This window comes from Phlebotomus papatasi, chromosome 2 (genome assembly GCF_024763615.1).
Source record: "Phlebotomus papatasi isolate M1 chromosome 2, Ppap_2.1, whole genome shotgun sequence".
NCBI classification, from domain to species: Eukaryota; Metazoa; Arthropoda; class Insecta; order Diptera; family Psychodidae; genus Phlebotomus; species Phlebotomus papatasi.
Genome location: NC_077223.1, coordinates 78,688,077 through 78,698,026, shown reverse-complemented (window position 1 = coordinate 78,698,026; position 9,950 = coordinate 78,688,077). Strand labels below are relative to the sequence as shown.

The 9,950-nt window shown below is 31.6% G+C and overlaps 1 protein-coding gene across 9 annotated transcripts in view; it reads left to right on the top strand.

Moving 5' to 3' along the window:
* Positions 1 to 2,149: 2,149 nt before the first annotated feature.
* The window catches only part of LOC129804547 (protein encore), a 177,809-nt gene continuing 170,008 nt past the window's right edge, over positions 2,150 to 9,950 (top strand). For 7 of the 9 annotated variants that reach the window (XM_055851918.1, XM_055851917.1, XM_055851916.1 and 4 more), the window contains exon 1: positions 2,151 to 2,339. The gene's annotated coding sequence lies outside the window, so the exon portion shown is untranslated. Of the gene's footprint in view, positions 2,340 to 9,950 lie in introns of all 9 variants that reach the window. The other 2 variants (XM_055851915.1, XM_055851909.1) reach the window with 1 other exon arrangement.

Genomic DNA, 9,950 nt, shown 5'->3' with positions numbered 1-9,950 from the left:
GTAAATGTTTGTGAAATCCTATGGCAGACTTACGAAATGCTCGTGAATCGTATAACCCACAAACAAGTTCGTAAAATTTTGTACTTTTTTCAAAAAACATTGTTCGTAAAATGATCATTTGACGAACATTTTTTGTACTTTTACACACATTTGTTCGTAAATGTTCGTAAACACTCAAAAAAATGTTCGTAAAATTTTGTCATTTGCTCGTATTTGTTCGTAAATTTTTGTTTGTTTGGTAAAAATTTACGAACAAATACGAACAAATGACAAAATTTTACGAACATTTTTTTGAGTGTTTACGAACATTTACGAACAAAAGTTTGTAAAAGTACAAAGAATGTTCGTCAAATGATCATTTTACGAACAATGTTTGTGAAAAAGTACAAAATTTTACGAACTTGTTTGTGGGTTATACGATTCACGAGCATTTCGTAAGTCTGCCATAGGATTTCACAAACATTTACGAACAATTTTACAAAATATTTTTTTCTGTGTAGACAAAATAATTGTGGATCTAAATAAAATTATTGTAAGGATCAGCTTTATTTAGAAATAGGCGAGAAAGTCGTATAACAATCTAGCCCCACAGCTCAAAGTAGCCCCACCTTCCCCTATTAAATAATAAAATAATAATTAAATACTTTCCTGTCAAGCCTGAGAATCGTCTCACAAAATCAATACCTTTTCTGTAATTACAAATATTCTCAAACTAAAAATCTATGGCAAAAAGAATTTGCTTTTGAAATAGAAAGAAAAAAATTGTGTGTATTGTTTGTAGACAATTTCCGTCAAGGTGAGTCACTGACGTGATCTGCACCTCTAAATTTCTGATGATCAAATTCTATGTTTGAAAAATATACCGCTTGAACAGATTTTTCTTTTCAACCTCACACTGTTGTCTCGTTTCTCCAGTTTTGCCTCAATTTATGACTAATTTACGACTACTTGTAAAAACATAACCATGATAACCATTGTCGCACTGATACTTTTTATTATTTACTTCTAACCTTATACACAATGTTGCGCGCGAAAACATGTAGGTTATGTTCGTTTTTTATAGGGACTTTTTTTTTAAAAAACGGAGACTTGGAAGGATCATTTTGTATTCTTCCATGGGAACCAAAAGTAATGGTATTTCTTTGAAGATCAAAATGGTAAAAAGTTATTTTTGTAATTTATTTCTTAAACAAAGTACGTAGTTTAATTGAATTACCGTGTTTAGAGGAGGTTTTTATATTTATTCTTTATACATAAATTTGGATGAACCTCTTCTGGATAAGTTTTTTAGTTTTAAGAGTAATTTATCCACGACAAATAAATTTCGATCGCGGACAGATCGCGTCACAAAATCCAATGAGCAATTGTTACACCGGCCGGTTAACGACCATTAAATACAAATATTTATTATTGACTTGCGAATGAATTGGCGTCTTCTTTGATACTTTGGAAGTATTTCACGGGGTTGTTACTTTCAAATCACGCCAGAGTCTAGCCAAATGCCGCTGATGTCACGTCAATAATCGCGTCTCAAGGTTATCACACCTCTGCATTTTAGGCAAATGTTCAAGCTCTTCGCACCAATTGAGGATCATCCCGAGGGGCGCCTGAGGGGCAGATTTGCTCATGATTCATTCGGATTCAGTGACACTCTCTCAGTGCCTTTGTCCCAGCCACGGCGATTAATTAGAGATGGTTTGCTAATAAAATGGCCAGACAAAATAGAGGACGAAATCAACAGACGGCGAAAACGACTTCACCTGTGAAAATAGCAGAAAAAACGCTACCAAAAAATAAATAATAAAAAAAAGTGAATTTGCCAAAGGAAGCAAAAAATCCGTTACACGTCTGCTCATTTGAACCTTATTCCGTGACATTGAGATTCACAATGCTAATGTACTTATTGTCTAGTGTAGGCAGAAAAAGACTAAATAATTGTGTCCTTGAGTGGGGCAATGATGTTCGGGAAATGTTTGAAATTCATATTTTTGCTAAATTTATCACCATGGATTCGTTGATTTCATTTAAATTTAAACTGCCATAAGAGCTATAAAATTACAGTGACCTGTATTATCGACACCCGTGACAAATACATTTATTCACCACCAGGGTGACAATTTTTTCCCCACTTCTTCCACTCGGCTCCGATGTCAAACATCGAAATTTTTCGGTCAAGTATGTCGCAAGTTTCGGGAAATAGTGTTGATTCTACGTATTTTTTGCAATAAATACAGTAATTATCTCATTAAAAAGTGTTCAAAGTGGTGTAAGAGTGTTCCAGCTCTGTGTTGTTACTAAAAGCCACCCCTTGGCCTTCTTTCCGGGACGAAATTTGCCAGGTAATGTCTGTTTGCCAAAATGCGTTATGATATTTTTTTTCTGCACTGGCTCAGCCATCAGCCTTCCCCTTCAACTGCTTCATCAGCCCTCCCGTCATAATCCTCAAAGAAATAATTTTGAGACAAAAACCTAGTATTAGAGCCTATTTTGAATATTATTATCACAAAATTGGATCCAATGACTCAGTCTACAGACCACCCCAAAAATAAAAGAATAATATACCGCGAGTGACTCGCTAAAAAGAAAATCCAAAACAACATTTTTTTTTTACTGAATTTAGGGATGAAATGCACAAAGAAATATAATTTTAAATGTTACTACAATAAAAAAATACCTCTGGTAAAAAAAATATATCAATTACCTCTTTATTCGGTGAACAAAGCAGAATTGTTCTTTTTTGCATCTTTCTTTAGGCCTTCTGAAGATCCTCTGAAGAAAGTAAGCAATAAAATTTAAATATTAATTAAATCTGAAACATAAAAAGTAAAGGTATTAACTGTTGATTACATAAAATTAAAAGACAAAGGAACAACACAACTATGGGAACAATAGGGACAAGTACTCGGTTCGGTATCCCCCAATAAGCAAACGTTCATAGGTTCTAGCAATTTTCTTATGCTAAAACCTGTTAATTTCGGTTTAGTTTAACCCTTTAACGACGAGACAGTTTTCGCGAAAATCAGCAATAAAAATGAAACCGACATAAAAATCAGATAAAGGTTTTACATCTAGCCTTAGAAAATCTAACAGAGTCTGATTCGGTGTATTTTTTTTTACATCTATGAGCGATAGGGACAAAAATAGCCCAAAAATTTAAGTAATTTTCCTGACAATACTAATGAATGATAATTTTCATTTTCATGAAAAATATTATGTTTGAGTAGGATGGATTGTGGAAAGGGAGACACTTAAGAAAAAGTTCAATTTCAAATGCATTTTTAAGCCGAATAAAAATTTATTATTTTCATTTAATTTATATCATGAGATTCCTTGTGAAATATTCTAACAGAATCTTAACAGTTTTTATTAGAATTTTCAATCAGTTAATTAGAATATTCCATCAAATTAAAAAACAACACATTTTGAAAAGATGGACAAAATTTTGGAAAGCAGGACAAAAACTTTTGGAAAGTTGGACTTAGTGATATTAATGACAAAATATAATAATTTATTTATTTCGTTGTAACCGGGCTTTTATTGCCATTTTGTACATTGTTCGGTTTACAAGTTTATTATTCAGTTTACAATGTTTCGTGAAAAATGTCCATTCAGACGCTTCAATCATTTGCACCGGGCGGGACTCGAACTCACAACTGTGACAGTCGAGCCAGGGGTCACACCGCCCAAGAGCCGAACGCTCTTACCAATTGCACCACGGACCCCCTAAAGACAAAATATTATACGAAATATGTAGAAAATCAAATGTTGAGGGTTTTCTGCGTATACTTGCACATTGGATGGTTATGCTAATCCCTCCTTTATGTCCGGGTAACAGTTGAGGACCGCTAAATTACGTAATTATCAAGAACTTCCTGGACATCCAACCAAAAAGAGGTTCTGTAAATTTCACAGACGCCTCACGCTGTTCAGCAGTTATAGCTTTAAAGCGGATGCAATTGCTTAGCAGATTTGGATACCTCATCCGGCCAGGTCCTTTTCCACTTGCTTTGGGAGTTCCGTAGACGCTCCTCTTTGTCTTTCTCCAAGTGTTTTTGCGATATTTACTATCCATTCTGTCAGAAAAAGTGGTCTTCGAAATCTGGAAATCCTTGCAGCCTTTTCCAGGAGATTTTCTCCTAATCAGCTGCTAACTGCTGTTCCAACTATTTCTCCGGGTACTTAAGGATCTTTGTCTTCCTTGTTGACATGATTTCACTGCACAAAACCACCAAATTCATTCACAAAATCAACTTGTCCAAGATTTAAAAAAACTTGTTTTGAAAGCAACACGAAATTAAATCACTTTTCTATCCTTTTTAAATGTAATATTTCACAAATATTTTTTATTCACCTTTTAAATGGATGTATGTCCTTCGATTTTCACTGCGGACTTAACAATATTTCACAAATTATGCCGAAAAATCAAACAAAACACTTTGATATTTTCGTAGGAACTTCCATAAGAAACAGAGAAAATGATACCGTGTCAAAGGTTATATGAATATCACGCATGCAATAAATTTTTTAAATTCTTGCAAGCCACTCTTTGATGGTTTAATAACGACTTTTGCATTTTTAACTTCTTAAATAATCACAAAATTAGGTTTAATAATCTTGTTATCAAAAATTGAAATATTTAATTGATTTATTATCAAGTTTTTAGGAAGGTGTCTCACATTCCACACTGCTTTGTCCAACTTTTCAAACTATCTTGCTTTAGACAAATCACCCTACAAAATCAGATAAAGGTTTTACATCTAGCCTTAGAAAATCCAACAGAGTCTGATTCGGTGTATGTTTTTTACATCTATGAGCGATAGGAACAAAAATAGCCCAAAAAATTAAGTAATTTTTCTGACAATACGAATGAATGATAATTTTCACTTTCATGAAAAATATTATGTTTGAGTATTGTAGTTTCCTTTCCCAAAACGGTTTTGCTTAAAAAAAATTGGAAGTATAAAAAATATTTAAAATTAATTTTCATTATGAGAATTTAAAAATTCGTCATTTTTAAGCTAAAAAATTTACTATTTAGTAAATAGCTGGAGACTTGCAAAAATATCCTAGATTCCTTCAACCTTCTACTTTGCAATTAGTTTATTTATAGCCTTAGTTAATTTGAGCCCTTAAGCGGTCTTCAGAATAGAGGTTTAGCCCCATTCCCGAAGGTCTCAAAATCCTAAATAGCAACCAATTTTATTGGTTCTTCAGAATCTAATAAAACACTTGCCCTTAATAATTCAATTCTAAGTTTTTTTTTTACAAAACATCTCGACTGATATGAAATTACAGCAGTCAAGCCATATAGCTAAGCCTTAGATCTGAAGCCCGTATTACGGTCCCATGGTTTAAGGATTTTTTGTTGAATGCAGAACAATTTTTAAAAGTTGATTAATAGATTTAAAACACAATAATTTTCCTAAAAAATTGTACTTTATGATTACTAAAATAAGAACATGTAAGCTTTGACACACACCATACTAGCTATTACAAGAACACAATACGCCTAATTCTGAGCTCTACTTTGTATATTTTATCTTTCTTTTTCTAATGTTTCTCTCTTGTATTTGTTCTTAGCAACTTTTCATCTTTGGCCGAGAAAAGGTTATTTCAAGAGGATGAATGAATTCATTCAAAGGAACGCACTTGAGCAAAATTCTTGGTGTGTGTCTCGGGTTATTAGCAATTTTTTTTCACTCAATCATTATTCGTTTTATTGAGAAGTGTTTTTTTATAACTGATAAATCATTTTATTCCTGATATGCTTGAGAAAAACTATTTTAGTTGTATGATGGGCTCTTTAATTACGAGTACAGTATTTTTTGAAAGTATGAAAATGCATTACAATTTAAACATAACAAATCAATTTACATTGCTTTGTTTGTTTAGCTATAACACGAAAAATATTTTTGTTTTAAAAACATGTTTCCTAAACTAAATGTGTGTGACTTTGTAAAACTGAAAAAAACAGTTCATGTTCACTCAAATATTTAAACAGATTTTGTGGAATAGCCGAAAAACGGTTTAGTTGAAAATTTATTTAAAAAAAATTATTTAATCATTATTTCGATTACAAAATACTCTAAAACGGTCTTCAGTTTAGAGGTTTAGCCGAGTACTGAAGGCCTTATTATTCTAAATAGCAAAGAATTTGTTTAGCTTTTCAGAATAGTTCATTTGCCTTTAATAATCCAACCCTATGACAAAATTTTTCTAAAAATCTTGGTTAGGGTGAGGTAGGTAATTTGGAATCATGTCGAATTTGGAACTGTGAGATTTCCTAACAGTTTTAAAAGGCAAAAGGAAGAATCAAAGAAGTATTACTCTTGAATGTAAAGTCTTGTACTCTTTCGTGGTTTTCTTTTCTCTTTGTCCATCCGAAACAGTTATAAAAATCTCAAAATTCCAAATTAGGCATGATTCCAAAATACCCTATCTTAAGTAAGAAATTAGAGAAGTTAAGCTACATGGCTAAGCTTTAGGCTTGAATCCCGTATAACTCGCCCCAAGAGTGATCCTGAGGTTTGTAACTTTGATATTCATTTAGACAGTTTCTTATGTAGTATCATAGAACAGTCAACAAGGTTATTATTAAGAAAGTATGAAAAGTTAAAATGGAAATTTGAAACAGAAAATGCGGATTAAATTGAAAAGAGGAGTTATAGACCTGTGCCTCGGCTTATATTTAATGTCACTTAACACTAAACCTACCAAGACCTGGTCAAATTAGCCGGTTTCAAATTAACACAATTTTAAACGATACAATGTCACTATCAAACTTTATGAATTTCTTAAAATATGCATGTTATATATTTTTTAATGTTTAAATATTAATTTTTTGCTCTTTTCCAAGACAAATTTGTAAAGTATGCTACCCTAGCGCGGCTTGTCATTTGATCGAAAAACTACCAAAAACGGTCGGTAGATTTAGTGTTAATGATCCGTGGAATAATTATTGGGAGAAGGTGATTCGGTCCCAGAAGCACTCGCCTTCGAATACTGCTTTTTTGTTATTGCTCAGTAAAATCCTTAAATATTGAACATTACTTTTGTTTTGGAATCTAACGACCTGCCCCTACCTCTTTGCAAGTAAGATTTATAAAAATATAGGGTAACTTGCTAAAAGTCGGAACATCGAAAGTCAGACCATGGAAGGCGACTTCAGAAAACTAATACGTAATATGAAGTTTTATTTATTTATTTATAAGTTCATGTCCCTGTATAATTTTAAGTACAAAATGAGGATGTATATAAACATAGTGTTGTAGGCAAAAATGACAATTTCATGGAAAATTGGTATGCTAAGGCTGTGTTGACACGATTACAAGAAAGTCTGTTTTAAATGTTTTGAAAATAATAAGTTTAGCTAATTAATTTGTGTCCGCCTTATTTGAGCTATACTGTTTAATTCGTTACGTGCTTATCGGTCAATGTTTGAGCTAACTCAAGAAATTTTCAGTTAACATCAAACATATTAATACACTTAGATATTTTTCCTATTTCTAATATTTCCAAGAGTAATTGAAAAAGAGCGTTTAATAAGATTTTTTGTCTTTTAATTTATTTTATAATTTTCTGCAGCAGATACGGCAATAGATTGGGAAAAACTATCAGTAAATCAGTTTTAAAATGTTGAGTAAATGCATTTTCAGTGCATGAACACTGTGAAATATTGTTGTGGAAAGCGGAAAATTAAGAAGTTGTAAATCATCTTGATGTCTCAGATATGGTTCTTAAAGTCATTTATGGTCAATTTTTCGTTTTTTTACCTTTTTCACTGACTAAAATAGTATTCTTTACTGATAAAAATGGAATACAATTTTGGGATGACATTATAGTGATTCTTTATTTTATTTCTATTATACCGTTTGATTAATCTTTCAAAAATACTTTAAAAATTAGGATTACATTCAAACTAAGCTAAGGTATGCTATACAGTAACTCGAAGATTTATTTATCTATAAATTTTAAATAATACTTTCTGTATTTTTATACTTGAAAAATATACAACAAAAACTCAATTGATAATTTAAATAAAAGAGGACTTTTTAATAAAAGTCTTAAGATCGGCGTCCGACGCGTCTGCAGATTATCGACCGCTCTGTGGCTTTGGTCTGCGTATTTCGTAGCAGAATCAACAGACATTATTTGATGGGTTATAGCAGATATTCAAAGAAAATATTAAAAGTCTCATACTGCCTATGAACTACAAATTCGTATAATCTTTCTAATTGTTGCAATTTTAATGTAATTTAAAATAATTTTTCTTAACAATCTTGATTTGCCAAGCTCTAGAAAAATTGATTTACTTTCTGCACTTAATATGCAAAAAAACCCTTAATCTTGCAAAGAGTTTATGGGCTTACAAAGCGGACTCCTATTTACTCAACTCAGGTAGATTTCCAGGTGGAAGATAGAGCAAGAGGGGTTCCTTGTCGGATTTATTTATGTTGTTTATAAGTAGAAAAAAATGTATATGTGTTAGGGCATTCGTGTCCTTTTAGCAGATTTTGCAACAAAGCTTCTTCAAACGCAATGAAGCATATTTAGAAAATTTTATCACCTGTAAAATTTTCGGATATTTGATGAAAAATCCAATGAGACTTTTCTTAAAACAACTGTTCGTTTGCTTTTTCCAAATATTTACACTACCACACATTGCCCCTGTAATAAATCTTTGGCAATTAATCACTTCTACAGTGACATTTATCTGTAAGAAATCACTAGGAAGAATTCCTTAGCGTTGATTCACGTTGAAAATTGTGTAAATAATTGAGCTGGGAAAATGCTAAAAATCAATAATGTTCTTGGCCTTTGACAATGGCAACGAATTTTGGAGGGAAAATTTGTAAATAACATTTGTTTGACATGGAGTATGGGTTTTTGCATTAACAAAATAAATTTTAACTGCATTTCGGCGTTTTTCATTTAAAATTTTGAAAAATAAACATAATATTATTTTTGAAATTTTGAAAAAGAATACCTAAAAAATAATCAATGATTCTTCTTTTATTCTATTGAGGCCAATCGAGGTCTGGGGATAATATTGAACAAAAACTAAATAAATACCCAGCACATAGCCATTTAAATAAATCTATCTATCTATAATATATTTAATTAATTTAAAATAAATTTAAAAAAATATTTTTTTATTTCATAAAAAATTTTTAACACGAAATTGTTTTTCGTATAAAGCAAAATATAAACTATTACTAATGAATAATCTTCTTGATTCTGAGTAAAATCTAAATCTGAATCTAAAAACTGATTATTTTTCTCCGATAACATATTTTTAATTTCGGAATTGTATCGAACATCAGACAGGTCGCATATAACCAAGTGTCCTTTAGAAAAAAAAACAACTATTACAAGTCATTATCAGCATCATCAACATTATCAGAATCAGTGATGTTTAAAACATGCTCTGGAAAATAGATTGGAGGTGTTAGAGAAGTTTCGAGAATTACAGTAGGTGTAATTATGAGAGAGTAACATCTTAATTCACTGTCAGAACGCAATGAAAAAATAGTTTTCTATAAGTGTCTCAATAACATCTCTTAGAAAAATTGAATAAAAGTGATATTAAAACATACGATATCTCCTAAAAACGGTCAAAGCAAGTAGCTGAAAATTCCGTCCACACAGTTATGTGCAAATTCTTGTGTCCGGTGTAATGTTTCTGGTGAAAATGAGGCGTACATAAGTAGAAATGTTTTGTACGTATGAACAAATCAGGCCAACTGTATAAAAATCGCCACTAAATTTTAATTTTCCTCTAGAGGAAAATTTAAGGATTTTCAGGAATTTTGTAAGGTGGAATTATGGATCTAAAGGCCTCTACACACTAGAGAAACAGTGGACAGTTTTTCCTACACAAGCATAGGGAATTTGCTTCAATATGGACATAAATTTCTTTAGTGTGTAGAGGCCATGATAAGTAAGAATTT